The sequence below is a fragment of the Aegilops tauschii genome, chromosome 2, assembly GCF_002575655.3.
Source record: "Aegilops tauschii subsp. strangulata cultivar AL8/78 chromosome 2, Aet v6.0, whole genome shotgun sequence".
Lineage (NCBI taxonomy): Eukaryota > Viridiplantae > Streptophyta > Magnoliopsida > Poales > Poaceae > Aegilops > Aegilops tauschii.
The window spans coordinates 577514884-577529916 of NC_053036.3; the positions used below are offsets into that span (position 1 = coordinate 577514884).

A 15033-nucleotide genomic window follows, 5' to 3' on the forward strand; every position below is an offset into this window, starting at 1 on the left:
TGATTTGTTTTCATCTTCGCAGGGACAGGGAGACGCTGGCCCAGAGGGTGGCGAAGAGGGCCAAGGTCTCGACGGGCGACAAGCCCCCGGCGGGTACTTCGCGTACGCCGGTGTTGGTGGAGAGCAGCCCGGACAGCAGCCCTCGACGCAGCCCGCGCTTCAGCCCCCAGCGTGAGTTCATAACTCACTCCTTTACCGATGGGCATCGGGGCGTGGGTCCTTGACGCTGACCTTGCCGAGTTTTGCAGGAGTAGAGCGGCAGCAGGAGGAGCCGCTGGGGGCCACCCCCAATACGCCGCCCCCATCCACGCCGCCTAGAGGGGCGTCCCCGGCAAGGGCATCCACCGCCGAGCCCACACACATGGAGGAGGAGGAGGAGGAGGCGAGCTTGGGCGCCGGCGGCTCCATCCCGGCAACAAATGTTGGCGTGGAGGGCGCCACTTCTTCTCAGCCCGGCACGGGTACGTGGCTGCCTTTTATACTTCTTATTTCTTCTTCTTTAACTTTGATTTCGGCCCTGTCTCATTTTCCTCCTCGGTATCCAGACCCTCCTTCAACGGACCAGGAGGATATTGATGCCGTCATCGAGGATGTCGCCAAGCACGCCGAGGCCGAGGCTGACAAGATTGCCGCCGAGGAGGCCGCCAGGGCCGCCGCTGAGGAGGCCACCAAGGGGCCTGCCGGGGGGGCCGGCAAGGCCGCTGCCGAAGAAGCCGACAAGTGACCCGTCGGAGAGGGGGTGGTTGATGACCAACCTCCCTTCCCTTCTGCCGCTGGCCCGGGCAGGTACTTGAAAGTGGGCGACGACCTGTTCATCCACCTCCCAGGGACGACGAGCGCTAGGGCGCCGGCCAAGGGGGGGGGGTTTACGCGAGGCACTCGCCGCCGCCGGGATCCAGGTTGTCGACGAACCGAGTACTGGCGGTGGCGGCTCCCAAGAGGAGCAGCTCCTCCGGGCCATGAGCGTCAACTTCCAGAAGCTCCGGGCGCTCCACCGTGCCCGCTCTGATAAGGTGAAATCCAAGATGGCAGCGGTGGACAAGGCAGAAGAGGATTTCGAGGAGCGCGTCACTCAGACGCAGGCCTGGTTCCGCGAGGCTCACCAAGGACTGAAGGCTGCCCAGGGCGAGCTGGCCGAGCGCAAACAGGAACTCCTCCTGAAGCAGGCCGATATTAAAAAGGCCCAGGAGTTGGCGAGGGAGCAGGCCGCCAAAGACGAGGCCGCTCGACAACAACACCATGCCCTGCTGAACTCCCAGGAAGAGGACCTTGCCGCTCATGAGGAGGCGCTTGCCTCATACTCCACGGCAAGGATGAGGAGGTCGAGAAGCTCGTCGCACAGCGGACCCAAGAGCTGGACCAGAGGCACAAGGAGGCACTCAATGCCCAGGCCCTGGTCCATGCCGACAAAGTGAAAGAGCTAGAGCTGGAACGGGAGGAGCTAAAGAAGGATGTCTTGGGGTTGACGGAGGAGAGGGACACGACCAACGGCGGTTTGGCGGACGCGCAGGCCGCAGTCCTCGGCAAGGCCGAGCTACTCGCCTAGGCCAATGTCTCCGTCAAGGATCTGAAGTTGAAGCTGGATGGCCTGGAGGGGACGCTTTCGGAGGTCAGGTCCCGGGAGGAGACCCTGACCAAGGACCTGGAGGAGGAGAAATGGCTGTGGAGGGACGGCGCCGCCGAGTACGAGGAGTACGCGAAGGGCGTGAACCTCTAGATCAGCCGCATCATCAACGTCGCAGGGAGGCTCACCGCGTAGCTAGCCACCATGGGCCTGCCGGATGTCGTGTAGTCCCAGGAGCCAAACGTGAGCCCCAACGCCAGGCTAACCCTATTCTTCGAGGGCGTCCTCGGAGCCCTGGAGCGGCTTCGGGCCAACCGAGCGACCTCTCTGGCCAATGAGGCCCGGAAGCTTTGCCGGGGCGCCCTGACCAAGGTCCTCGTCAAGGTGGCGTACTGGAACCCCAACATCGACTTCGACTCCATGCTGGAGAGCTTGCCGGAGGGTGTGGACCTCACGGTGCTCGAGGAGCGTATCGAGCCCATCATCAGCCGCGTCGACGGAGTTTGGAGGATAGAGGGTCAGCGCCGGGACTAGGCACCTCATTTCCCACCGCCGTTGCGGGTTCATGACCAAGATAATTTTTATCTTTAGTTAGAACCGCAGCAACAATTGATGTAATATAACTCTGAAGTACTTTTTAAAACGATGCATGTTATTTTCCCATTCGATCTCTCTTTGTATGTACACCCTACGCTTGATTGGATAGGCTTGCCGGCGCGTAAACCCAAGCCACGGCGTTTTTGATGACGGATCCTCAATAGCCTGTCAGGGTGTGCTTGCTGCCAAGCAAACCACCTTACCGCTCTTAGCGCGGCCGCTTGAACTGTTGAGCGGACTCGAAACAGAATAAAGGCGTTGCCAATAGAGGGAAGGCCACCCTGCCGTTCTCGACGCGGCCGCTCGAACTGTTGAGTGGACTCGAAACAGAACATGGGCGTTGCCAATAGCGAAAGGCCCAATTGCGTGCAGGTTTCTCATACAAAGAGCAAGATCTCCGAGGAGAACAACCTTATATATAAAGGAATTACTCAAAGTTTTATGTGACTTAGCTTTTCCGTCACCACGCGGACAGTTGTTGCGTCTGTAGATGATGCCGCTCATTCGGTCATCTTCTTCCTTGGAATCACGACCACGATCAAGCCATCATACTGACCAGACCAGATTTTCACAACTGCGCCCCCTACCCGGCGCGCCAAAGATATCGGCGGAAACGACACCTATGGGATCACGAGGATCCCTTCTGCGGTTGGTGGGCGCGGGGTTGTGAAAAGAGCGGGTCTAGTAATCAGCACTAGGGGATTTTACCCAGGTTCGGGCCGCGAAGATGTGTAATACCCTAGTCCTGCTTTGGTGTATATTTGAGTGTTCTTGGGTACTTGAACTAGCTATGGTGTGTGCGTAGTCCAAAAAGTCTGAATCCTCTCACAGTACGCCGCGGGCCTCCTTTTATAGTCAAAGGAGCTGCCACAGTGGCACACAGGAGGTGGAAAGTTGTACAGTAGTCAAGTATATCGCCTGACATTAAAGGACAAAACACATTAAATGCACTACTTAGGTGACCTCTTGCTTTATCAGGGATGGTAACGAAGCCCGTCCCGTCCGTCGCCGCTTCCCCTTGCTCCGACACGCGTCCAGGCCAACGAAGCATGCAGAACCATGTAGGCTGGCAGGCTGCTGAGCTGGTGTGGTGGCAGGGTCTTCACGAAGATCCGCATGCCACCACGTAGGTGCTTGACCAGTTGGTTTAGGAGCCACGTACTGCCACGTGAGTACTTTCTTCAGTTGGTGGGTCGGCCGCTGAGCTGGATCAGCGACGGGGCGGCAAGGCCTTGCCGCGGTCTTGTGGATGTTCCCGGCAAGGGTCTTGCCGGGGTCTTGTGAGCGCCCCCAGCAAGAGCCTTGCCGGGGCCTCGTGGGTATCTTCGGCAGGAGCCTTGTCGGGGCCTCGTGGGCATCCTCGGCAAGGAGCCTCGCCGTTGTCTTGTCTTCTGGTTCTCATCTAGGCCTTATTGGCCCTTTGTCTTCACAAAGATCTGCATGCCATCATGCAGGCGCTTCCCGAGCCTTGATTCCAACGTTGTCGATGGTGTCGGAACTCTCAGGCACAAGGGTGGCTGCGATGCTGGTGTTAGGTGAGCTGCCTCGGCAAGGCCCTTGCCGGGGCTGTGTAGGTCTTGCCGGGGGAAGCCCATCTTGTTGCCTCGTTCTCTGCGCCCCTGGTTGGAGCGCTGCTCTGGTAGTCTTGTACTTCTGCTTCCCTCCTCTGCCTTGCTAAGTGTGGCCAAAGGCATGGCTCTGACTGCCCGTGCACAAGTACAGGGGTACAAAGAGGGCCCCTACTTTTGTACACCGACACGGCCGTAGTCAAACTCGATTCAACTAAAGTTGGAGAAACAGACACCCGCTAGCCACCTGTGTGCGAAGCACGTCGGTAGAACCAGTCTCATGAATGCGGTCATGTAATGTCGGTCCGGGCCGCTTCATCCCACAATACCACCGAATCAAAGTAAGACATTGGTGATAAGCAGTATGACTATTATCTCCCACAACTCACTGTGTTCTACTCGTGCATATATCATCTACGCATAGACCTGGCTCGGATGCCACAGTTGGGGAACGTAGTAATTCAAAAAAATCCAACAATCACGCAAGATCTATCTAGTAGATGCATAGCAACGAGAGGGAAGAGTGTGTCCGTGTACCCTCGTAGACCGAAAGCGGAAGCATTTAGTAACGCGGTTGATGTAGTCGAATGTCTTCACGATCCAACCGATCCATGTACCGAACGTACGGCACCTCCGTGTTCAGCACACGTTCAGCAAGATGACGTCCCTCGAGCTCTTGATCCAGTAGAGGGTCGAGGGGTAGTTCCGTCAGCACGACAGCGTGGCAACGGTGTTGGTGATGTGATCCGCGCAGGGCTTCGCCTAAGCACTACGACAATATGACCGAGGTGGTAAACTGTGGAGGGGGGCACCGCACACGGCTAAGAAACAATTGTTGTGTCTTTGGGGTGCCCCCTGGCCACGTACATAAAGGAGGGGGAGGAGGAGGCCGGCGGCCAAGGAGGGCGCGCTAAGGGAGGAGTCCTACTTGGACTCCTAGTCCAAGTAGGATTCGACCCCCCCCCCCTCCTTCCTTCCAACGGAGGGGGAAAGAGGGAAGGAGAGGAGAGGAGAGGAAGAGGGAAAGGGGGGCCGCGTCCCCTCCCCTTCCTATTCGGACTCCCCTTGGGGGGGGGGCGCGCGCCTCCCCTTTGTGGGCTGTCCCCTCTTCTCTCCCATGGCCCATGAGGCCCATGATTTCCCCCGGGGGGTTCTGGTAACCCCTCGGTACTCCGATAAAATACGCGAATCACTCGAAACCATTCCGATGTCCGAATACAACCTTCCAATATATGAATCTTTACCTCTAGACCATTTCAAGACTCCTCGTCATGTCTATGATCTCATCCGGGACTCCGAACAAACTTCGGTCACCAAAACACATAACTCATAATACAAATCGTCATCGAACGTTAAGCGTGCGGACCCTACGGGTTCGAGAACTATGTAGACATGACCGAGACACATCTCCGGTCAATAACCAAGAGCGGAACCTGGATGCTCATATTGGCTCCTACATATTATACGAAGATCTTTATCAGTCAAATCGCATAACAACATATGATGTTCCCTTTGTCATCGTTATGTTACTTGCCCGAGATTCGATCGGTACCTAGTTCAATCTCGTTACTGGCAAGTCTCTTTACTCGTTCCGTAATGCATCATCCCGTAACCAACTCATTAGTCACATTGCTTGCAAGGCTTAGAGTGATGTGCATTACCGAGAGGGCCCAGAGATACCTCTCTGATACACGGAGTGACAAATCCTAATCTTGATCTATGCCAACCCAACAAACACCTTCGGAGACACCTGTAGAGCATCTTTATAATCACCCAGTTACGTTGTGACGTTTGATAGCACACAAAGTGTACCTCCGGTATTCGGTAGTTTCATAATCTCATAGTCGGAGGAACATGTATAAGTCATGAAGAAAGCAATAGCAATAAAACTAATCGATCATTATGCTAAGCTAACGGATGGGTCTTGTCCATCACATCATTCTCTAATGATGTGACCCCGTTCATCAAATGACAACACATGTCTATGGTCAGGAAACATAACAATCTTTGATCAACGAGCTAGTCAAGTAGAGGCATACTAGGGACACTCTGTTTTGACTATGTATTCACACATGTACTAAGTTTCCGGTTAATACAATTCTACCATGAATAATAAACATTTATCATGATACAAAGAATCATAAATAACAACTTTATTATTGCCTCTAGGGCATATTTCCTTCAAGAATAGCTCCATGATGTACAGCTCAGTGCCGGCATCCGAGACCCCAAACTTGGCCCCGAGTGCATCCCACATATCTTTTCCATTGTCAATTGATGCATAAGCATCAACTATGTTCTCCCCAAGAACACTCAAGAGAGCAGCCTTAAATAGGGTATCCATTTTTTGAAAAGCTTGTTCTTGTTGAGCATCACAGTCTCCTTCAGGTTTGCCAAGGGTGGTGTCGTAGCAACTCATGGTTTGAAACCATAAGACTGCTCTCACGCGCCACCTCTTATAGTGGATACCCTCAAACATAGGAGGTCTCATGGAAGCAGAAAAACCACTCGGGGTAAATTGCCTATAATAAGGTTTTTGGATTGTTGGAAATATGAGCAATTTACCATATGATTTTATTAACAGGAATACTAGATAAAACATGACTGTAACCAAACATATCTAGAGCTGAGAAACAAGTCATGCAATCTGACAGTGAGAAGGTAAGTAGCATCTGCAAATATGAACTGTAACCAAACATATCTAGAGCTAACGATAGAGCTAGTTGCATATATGAAGTAGAACATAACATATCTAGGGCAGACACCAGAACAAGGAACTGTGGCAGAACCTCTAAAAGAAAGAGCAAGAACACATACGGGATAGCAGCTGCTGCACAAGCACTGGACTTGGAGTCGATATCCTTGCCAGCCATGTCATCGAAGAGGTTGTCGACGTCGGGTAAGAAGTCATCATTGGGGAAGTGCTCGTCGGTATGCGGAGCGTCCGTAATGAACCGGCCAGTAGTCGCGCAAAGCGCTCTCCAAAAGCCTTATCACCCTTCTCCCGTACAGGACTCAAAGAGGTGGGGTTTCGGAGGCCTACTGTCCCGACCTGCCGTGCACGCTGCAAGCCGGGATGGGGAAGATCGTAGCAGCAGCTCAGAGATTGGAACTCGGTGGCGAGAGGGAGATGATCTTCTGGTGTGTCCCTCTGGGAGGAACGACCTCTCTTTTATAAGCACAAGAGGAGGCGAATAGGCTGCGTCGGGAGCTGAAGAGAGAGAGGGAGACGACACGAACAGAGAACAGGCGAAGGGTGCAGCATTCGTATTCAATATCCACAGCAGCAAAACTTTCCATTTCCCGAGTGACCTTTCGTATACCTGTCGTGTGTGGCAAAAATTTAGACATCGTCTCATTCCCGCAACCCGCGGCGCGGCATGATGGGGCGTGGCGTGGCGAGGCGGGCGGCGGAGGAGGAGCGCGCGTGAATGTCCCTCTTGTTCTCATGCTCATACATGTGGGGAAACTACGTCCCTTATAAAGAGGTCCAACTCCCACCAAACTAGCAATGTGGGACTAAACTTTAGTAGCATCCCTTGTCTTTCACAAATGGGCTTAGTGGGCCTCTAGGATTTATTAGGAATTTCTGAAATTGCTATTGGGCTGTCCCAAAATAGACTAAATTCCAGCAAAAACATGGTTGCAGTCGGATATGTTCGGCTGAGTTGGACTGAACAGTCTGACGGATTGACGTGAGTTGGTTGGTACAGAAGACAGTGGTGGGATCGGCGACAATGACATAGGAGCGTGATGCTGATGGTGACCGACTTCTGGGCGTGGAAAGATGTGTCGCGGCCCCGATGGCTTATGTGGTTTGGACTAGACTATGGCGCTGGTTGATTCAAGATGGTTTACTCACAGAGCTTGGAGTCGACGGGGCACAGGGGTGGATTGATCATCTATCATAGAGTCATGTTGAAGGTGGAGCTGGAGTCTGGAAGACTTCACTCGGTGTTGATTGAGGGGCTACGGCGTAAGCGCAAAGAGAGTCGGTGCCTATTCAGCGGGGGGGAAAAGCGAGTGACACGTAGTTCGGACTAGAGCCTAGTGGTTCGATGGAAGCGTGAAACTCGTCATCGGTCAGTGATGATCGGTGATACTCTGCAGTGGGGGTTGAGTGGTGTGGGTTCGCAACCCTTGAAACTCGAACCGGGACAGCGAAGGCTCGACGCGGTAATAACGGCGAGGCGTGCGGTTAACACGGAACATGGAGACAGGCCAGGGCTCTGGTGGTCATACATGTGGTGAGACAACTGCGAATTTAACTCGGGATGAATACAAGTAACGGTGGAATTTCTTCAAGTTTCAGACGAGCTGTCAAGAAAGGAGTGGTGATGTTGAGTTCAGGTACTCTTATGTGTGACACCCAATATGTGAGTTGTTCAATTTCATGCAGGTCAGTGATCAGTGTGTAATGATGCTGAACGGATACTCTGAAAGTTGGGAGCACAAAGTAGAGTGAAGATGAACTTAATTTCGCTCGAGTGTTGACTATGGTCAAGAAAGGAAGGGACTACAAGTTGCACGTGGAGTCACATGGAGTCTTTGGAGTAGCAGCGGTCTCATGGTATAAGATCAAGTCCAATTTACATGGAAGTTTGACACTTGGACGAATCCAAGGTGGTGAAGAATATTCGCCAAGGTGGAGTTTGTTGGAGTTGTGTCGAATATTGTGTACAAGGTCGTTTACAGTTGGACTCCGAGTTGTATTGTGTTTAGACGGGATATGGAGTTGTGTCAAGTAGGACACTTGTATCCTAGGCCTCTCATATAATGCGGGGTAGGCACACGATGTGACCTATGCCAACATAATAGCACAGGAACGCAGGGGAAGCCGGCGGCACGTGCCGGCGTCCAGGGTGACTGGGTGCGGTATTGTAGTGGCGTCATGGGGAGGAACGCCCATAGTCAGTCCTTGGGGACGTAGCCATATCGGTGAACCTCGTTAACAAATCTTGGTTTCGTGCCCGTGTGATTGCCTTTTCTCGGATGATCGACTATACATCTCGGATTTATTCTAACACAGGCAAATACATGTAAACTTGTCATACCGCTGTGATTTCTTATTTCTTTAGAAGAAGAATCTTGGCTCTACCCCTTTAGCTTTCCGGGGTATACATCTAAGAGGACTCGCGGTTTTGCCTACCTGTCAATTCACCTACTGGTTGCTGGTCATTGTCCGTCTTTTTATTGGGAGGACTTGCAACGTTTGCCATAAGCTGGTGGAGGCTAAGAGCATCTCCAGCCGGGCCCCCAGGATGCCCCCCACGAGCACTTTTTTGACGCCGGCGCTTAATTTTTCTCCCAGACGGGACCCCAAGAGCTCAGTTTTCGCCGGATTTAGCCAAAATTAGCGCCGGCGCGCGCAGGCGAAACCCAGCCTACCGGGGGCTCTTGGGGGAGGAGAGAGAAGGCTTTGCATGTCTTTTGGCCCACAGTCAGCCTTTCTTCACCCTTTTTCTCCGGGCCCCACCCACGTGCACTCTCTCTTTTCCTTCTCACCTCCACACGCGCCTGCCTCGCCGCCTTGCTCTTCTCCTCGCCGCGCGCCTGCCTCGCCGCCTTGCTCCTCTCCTCGCCGCGTGCCTACCTCGCTGCACTCGCCGTCCAAGGCCCCGCCTGCCTCGCTGCACTCGGGAGGGAGGGGAAGACGCCGCTGCCGCCACACGCTCTGGACGAGTACAAGGCCGCTGCGTGGCCGGGGCGGAGCTCGCCCACGCCCGCCTCTGCGTGGCCGGGGCGGCCCGCGCACGCGCCCGGCTGTGCGTGGCGGAGCTCGCCCGTGCCCGCCTCTGCGTGGCCACGGAACACCGCCGCCCTCGCCTCGCCAGGCTCGAGCCGCTGGCGCGAACTGCTCGGGCGTCCACGGGCACCGCGTCGGACCTCGCCTCGGCGCCGCTCCTCCCGTGACAGCTCCGACTCGGAGGCCTCGCTCTGGCACCGCCACTCCACGTCCAGGGCCACGCGCGTCAGCAGGTTCCACGTCCGCGCCCGTCCCATCGCTCCCGCGTGCGTCCCCGGCCGGCTACGTCGCCCCTCCGCGCGCCAGCACCAGCAGCAACTCGGCCACGTCGCAGAGCCTCCTCGGTAGCATGTTCGCGCCGTCTTCCGTGGCCCAGGCGCCGCAGTACCCGGAGCGTGCACTGGCGGCCAAGCCCCCGTCGTTGTGCCTTGCGACCGACGGACGCAGCAGGGCGGGCAGCGAGGCAGGCAGCAGGGTGCATGCTTCTCCTTCTCTCCTCCGTGCGGGGAGGCGGCGGACGCCCTCGACCTCCTCGTCGTCTCCTCCGGCGACGCTGTGGGCGGGCGCGGGCGGCGAAGCTTGCGGCCCCGTCCCCGAGCGCGGAGGCCACGGGCGCCCCGGCCACGAGAGCGGCGGCCAGGGCGGGAGGCCAGGCGGTGCGTGGGGCGGCCGGGCTGGTCCCGAAGGACGGGGTGGCCTGGGGTCGTCGCCGGTGAGCTCGAGTCCGGCGTGTTGGGTATGCACAGAAGGCGTTTGTTGCAATGATCGGAGAAAAAAAAGAAAAATGACTACTTATCAGGGGGATGACTGGAAAAATGCACGCCCCCGTACCAAAAATTTTGCCGGGGCCTCTCAGGAGGCCGAAAAAACGCCTCCTAGGGGCACAACGGCTGGAGATGCTCTAGGGGAGATGGTCTAAGGGAGACTTGTTGGTACGGGGGCGTCCCCGGCCGGCTGCGTCGCCCCTCCACGCGCCAGCACCAGCAGCAACTCGGCCACGTCGCAGAGCTTCCTCGGCAGCATGTTCGCCCCGTCTTCCGTGGCCCAGGAGCCGTAGTACCCGGAGCGTGCACTGGCGGCCAAGCCCCCGTCGCTGTGCCTTGCGACCGACGGACGCAGCAAGGCGCACTACCACACTGAGCCCCTATGCCGACGGCCCAGGCCGTCGGCATAGCCCTGATACCCGTCGGCATAAGTCTATGCCGACGGCCCTCGTCAGCATAGGGCCGTCGGCAACATATGCGTCGGCGTACCCCAGGTCCCCGTCGGCATAGGAAGGCCGTCGGCATAGATGCCTATGCCGACGGCATCCGTACATCTATGCCGACGTTCCTGGCCGTCGGCAACACTCTGCGCCTAACGGTGATTGCCGTTGCCGCCGTCAAGTGCTGCCCATACAAGAGACGCCACGTGGCAGGGATATGCCGACGGCTTAGCCGTAGGCATAGCTTCAAACCTATGCCTACAGCTATGCCGTAGGCATAGCCCTGCCACGTGGCGCACTCTAGTAGCTCCTGGTGCAGGGCTATGCCGACGGCTTAGCCGTAGGCATAGATGCAAAACTATGCCGACGGCTTTGCCGTAGGCATACACGCCACATGGCAGCTGCTGGTATCACGAGAGCCATCTATGCCTACGGCATTGCCGTCGGCATACTTGCTCACCAGAACCAAAAAAAAAAGATTAGCCAAAAAGGCTAGCTATTTACAAATGCTTATACAGACATGATTCAACAACCATGGATTTGCAAACACAGACCATAGAATATTTTTTATGTACATAACATTCCCATTCTAAGACTCCACGGCAGCATGAGAGGAGGTCGAGGGGCGGTGGTGGGGGAGACAAGGCTGCAACGATGGAGGTGGCATACAGCCAGTATAACAAACCGAAGATCCTACATATGAGGATGAATATGTAATCTACACACTGAATTTACCAAAAGAAACCCGCCTAGAACAGGGGCATCCAACTAAAAAGGCAGAAAATTATTGCCTTTCATGAAGATGCTCCAGTTTTGGTTGTATCTATCAAGCATGAGTTGTTCAAGGCAAGCTCCAAAGAGAAAGAAATTGAGCTCCAAAGAGAAAGAAATTGGTCTCTGATTGTGACTGATGATACTTACTCATATAAATTTTCAGTCAAAGTAAAACCAAAAAATTGATGCATATAAACTGAACCAGAGTGTGGTGCTACTAATTCATATGTATATACAGAAGATGCAAGTGTCATTGAGTTGGTTTTAGTCAAGGTAAAAACAAATGGACACATAGAAAACTAAACGAAGGTGGTGTTGATTCATGTGCATGTACAGATTGAGGTGCCATCCAGTTGGTTTCAGTCAAAGTTCAACCAAAAATATTGACACATACAAACTGAAGAGAAGTGTGGTGCTGATTCATATGTATATACAGGAGATGCAAGTGCCACCAAGATAGATAGTTTCAGTCAAAGTAAAAATTGGACACATACAAACTGAAGCAAACCGTCATGCTTTTTCATGTGTACATACAAAAGATGCAAGTGGTATCCAGAATTTGGATATAGGTAGTACGCTCATGTGGTGAATTTTGTGAATCTATACTCTGCATCTACCAAAAGGACCGCTCCCCTCACATGCAAATATAATTCAGTCCAATGGCTTTCTTCTCCCCTCACATGCATAAGACAAGAGCAGACCATCTAAACAGGCGGATCAGACCTTCATCATGGGAGGGAGGCGAGTGCTACCTGTTGCCGTGCCGTCGTCGAGATCGGGTGGTCCTCCTCCTCGAGCAAGACAAGGTTGTTCCTCCCCTACACTCCAATGGCCATCTTCTCCAAGGACATCTACAAGGGCAGAACACACCATTGATGCAAGTGCCACCAAGATAGTTTCAGTCAAAGTTAAAGCAAATGTAAACATGCAAACTGAACCAAACCGAGGTGCATATTCATATGTGTGTGTATGTAGAGATGCAAGTGCCATCTGAATTTTGGGGAACCAAAGCATGGTTGTTGTTGTTGCTAATCGAGGAGCAAGTTGTTTTAGGAACAGCACATACTAGTAATTAGCTAGGACCATTATTATTGCACAACCATTCGAGGACGGTGGCAGACACATCAACTCACAAGGCTCTACTGGAGAAACAAAATAATAGGATATGTGATGCTATCAATCTTAGCACAAGAAGAAAAAAACACAGCCACTCCGATAGAATGGATGGATGCATCATGCACAATCATCGGTTCCATCATTGCAGCACTAGTTGAGCAACAAATCAAAAATAACAGTAGTTCCATTGGTTCAGCCAACAAGTTAACAAAAGTTTACTTCCCACTACTAATTTTGCAACTTGTCATAATAAAGAAAACAGAGCTCGACATCACAGCAACAAATAAATAATGACCCGCTGTACTACATATATCTGTAAAGGACTTCTTGAGAGATGATATTATTACCAATGAAGAAAAATTAAGATCAAGGCTCCAGTACATCAGCGGTACCTACCTGTGCATCAAAGAAGAGATGGATAATCAATTTTATGTAGGTAATACCAAATAAAGGATCAAATTTAAGTTCATTCAAATTGATGCATATGTGGGTTGGCAGAAACAAAAAAAGAATATATATAAATAGATCTACAGATATGAACAAAATGGCAAATGTGAAAGAAAATAGCGCAGATAAAATGTTGATTGTTTTGGAAGATCCAAAGGTACATATGATCAATTAATCATACCTGGGAATCTGAACATATTAATGCGAAATAGTAACTGACTATAGCAAATGAAATTGAGATAGAAAAAATTGCTACCTAGAGTCCTTGACTCAACCGAGAGATCTATGGGAACCAAAATTTTACATGCAATTTATCCATGTTCAGGTAATACAGAATATGCAGAGTAATTAAATTGTGTAGTAGCTAGCCCATATATAAAACTAAAGGTAGAAACTGGAGTAATGAAACATATCTGGATTGATGTGCAAATGCTATAGCGACTTACATGCTTGGATTCAATAATTATGAAGAAGCAGATTAGTGTGATGCATATGCATGGTCGTGAGAACAGATCTAGGGGAAACAACAAAGTAACCTGCACTTCCTCTAATTTATTAAACACATGCTCTTTGACTAACCATCCAAAAAATATAGATCAAGGAAGATACTGCCAGCCACCTGCGGGGAGTAAGAATGAGTAGTTTCTGCTAATTAGAGGACAAACTAAAAAAAGCTAACTAGAGATTTGCTCTCTCTCTGTGTGTACGTTGTGCTCTGGCCGGTGGGGGAATGATAAAAAAGCAACTACTGCTATGTATGTTAGCTTGTCCATCAGGATAGATCAAACTAGCTACCGGTGAAGGATATATCTAGCTTCGTGACTTAAGAGAACCACAGCTAGGTTGCGTCGGCAAGGAGTGGGTTTGGCTCAGCGTTGCGTCGACTTTCATCACCTTCTACTCCACCTCGCTCATCATCTCCGTTCGAGTTGTAGCAGCAAAATTAACCAATCCCTATTGGTACTATCTAACTAAAGAACCAGGATTCTAAACTCATCTTCTCTCTCTGTTTGGTGCTAACTAGACAAATAAATAAATAAAGGACTTGTTCATACAAATCCCTCTAGAATTCCTTCACACAAGAGGATTTGCATCACATATTCCTCTACTTAGCAGCAGCAGTAGTGAGCAGAGGAAGGAGGCGGAGGAGATGGAGGTGCTACCTGCCGAGGTGGGTCGTCGTGGCCGTGCTTGAGCTAGACAGCCCGCCTCCTCGAGCAGGACAGGGCCGCCAGCTAGGTGGGCCAGTAGGAAGGACGGCGCCCTCCTGCCGTCGTCGTCGTCCAGACCGCGCCAAGGTGACCTGCAACAAGGGAAGGAAAGGAGAAGGTGAGGTGGGGAGGGTGGATCTGGGCGAGGAAAGAGGGGAAGGACGTACCTGCGACACACCGGTAACGGATTCGTCGAGCTCTGGCCTCGCCGTCGCCGGATGTGGCTGATCCCGGCGATGTTGGGGGTGGCGGCCGAAACCCTAGCTAGCCACGGGGACAGTGGAGGGCGGGAGCACCGATTCTGGACGGAGGGGGAGGTGGAGCGGACCTAGGGGAGCTCGAGGGCGTGCTGCGCGCCGCCGGAGCTCGCCGGAACTGGGCGGCGTGGGTGGTGGCGGCGGCGAGGGAGAGAGGCTCGTGGGGGAGAGAGGAGTCGCAAGAGACAGAGAGGTTCGTGCGGAGAGAGCGAGGTAGGGGTTGGGTGGGCTCTTTTTTCTTTTTCTTTTTTTCTCCTTTTCTCTAGATGGATGGATGGATGGTCGTGGGGTGGATAGCTAGATGGATAGATGGATGGATATGTGCCACGTCATCGATCCGTGGCACAAAGTTTTCACCAATAGAAACGAAGCTCATACAATTGTGTTTTCCCTTTTGTTTTTCTTCTAATTTTTTCTACCCTCTTGCACCGACCGTCGATGATCCGTGAGGGGAGAGGAGGGCGGCGAAGAGGAGATGGTCTGGTGAGGTGGGGAGGGAATGGATCAGGGAATGGTGCGTTCGGTATGATGACTATGAGTCCGGACGGG

General features: G+C 52.8%; 1 long non-coding RNA gene across 5 annotated transcripts in view; it reads right to left on the minus strand.

The window, feature by feature from the left end:
• Positions 1–14721, minus strand: part of LOC109764857 (uncharacterized) — a 30210-nt gene extending 15489 nt beyond the window's left edge. Inside the window, exons 1-5 of one of the 5 annotated variants that reach the window (XR_005769131.3) lie at positions 14395–14721; positions 14180–14319; positions 12917–12965; positions 12206–12304; positions 5608–6251 (exon numbers count right to left, since the gene is read on the minus strand). This is a non-coding gene — a long non-coding RNA (uncharacterized lncRNA). Of the gene's footprint in view, positions 1–5607; positions 6252–11153; positions 11373–11917; positions 12305–12916; positions 12966–14179; positions 14320–14394 lie in introns of those variants that run through there. The other 4 variants (XR_005769130.3, XR_002233265.4, XR_006670624.2 and 1 more) reach the window with 4 other exon arrangements.
• Positions 14722–15033: the final 312 nt, after the last annotated feature.